Raw genomic sequence first — 478 nt, forward strand, 5'->3', positions numbered from 1 at the left:
AGGGAGCCCGCGCCGCCTCGCCCAGCCCGCAGGCACGCTTACCTTCGGCTGGGGACGTTGCTGGCGTTATTTTTCGGGGCCGCTAAGCACCAGCCATCAAAAGTTGGGAAGTAAAACGACCTGTGATGCGCTTTCACAAAGTATAGATACTGTATAATTTTTACTTCGAAATAATAATGCAAATGAAATTACATGTTCAGATAATGAAAAGGGTTCTTTGTGTGTGTGGCTTTTCTCCATTACATAATTTTTCATCGTCCGAAGAAATAAGAGCTTGTACATCTCATGTGAACACATTAAACGGTTGAACAGCAAATGACTATAGCATTAATAATTTCAGCTGGTTTATTATTGTAAATATCTGGAATATATTCTTTAATGGGGACCGAGCACAAAAACACTGCAATGAAAAAATATGAATGGAAACCTGCATTTCCCCGTTTGTCAAGAGGAACTGTAACTGCAGTCAGCTTAATTG

The sequence above is a fragment of the Pygoscelis adeliae genome, unplaced genomic scaffold, assembly GCF_000699105.1.
Source record: "Pygoscelis adeliae isolate BGI_AS28 unplaced genomic scaffold, ASM69910v1 Scaffold232, whole genome shotgun sequence".
Lineage (NCBI taxonomy): Eukaryota > Metazoa > Chordata > Aves > Sphenisciformes > Spheniscidae > Pygoscelis > Pygoscelis adeliae.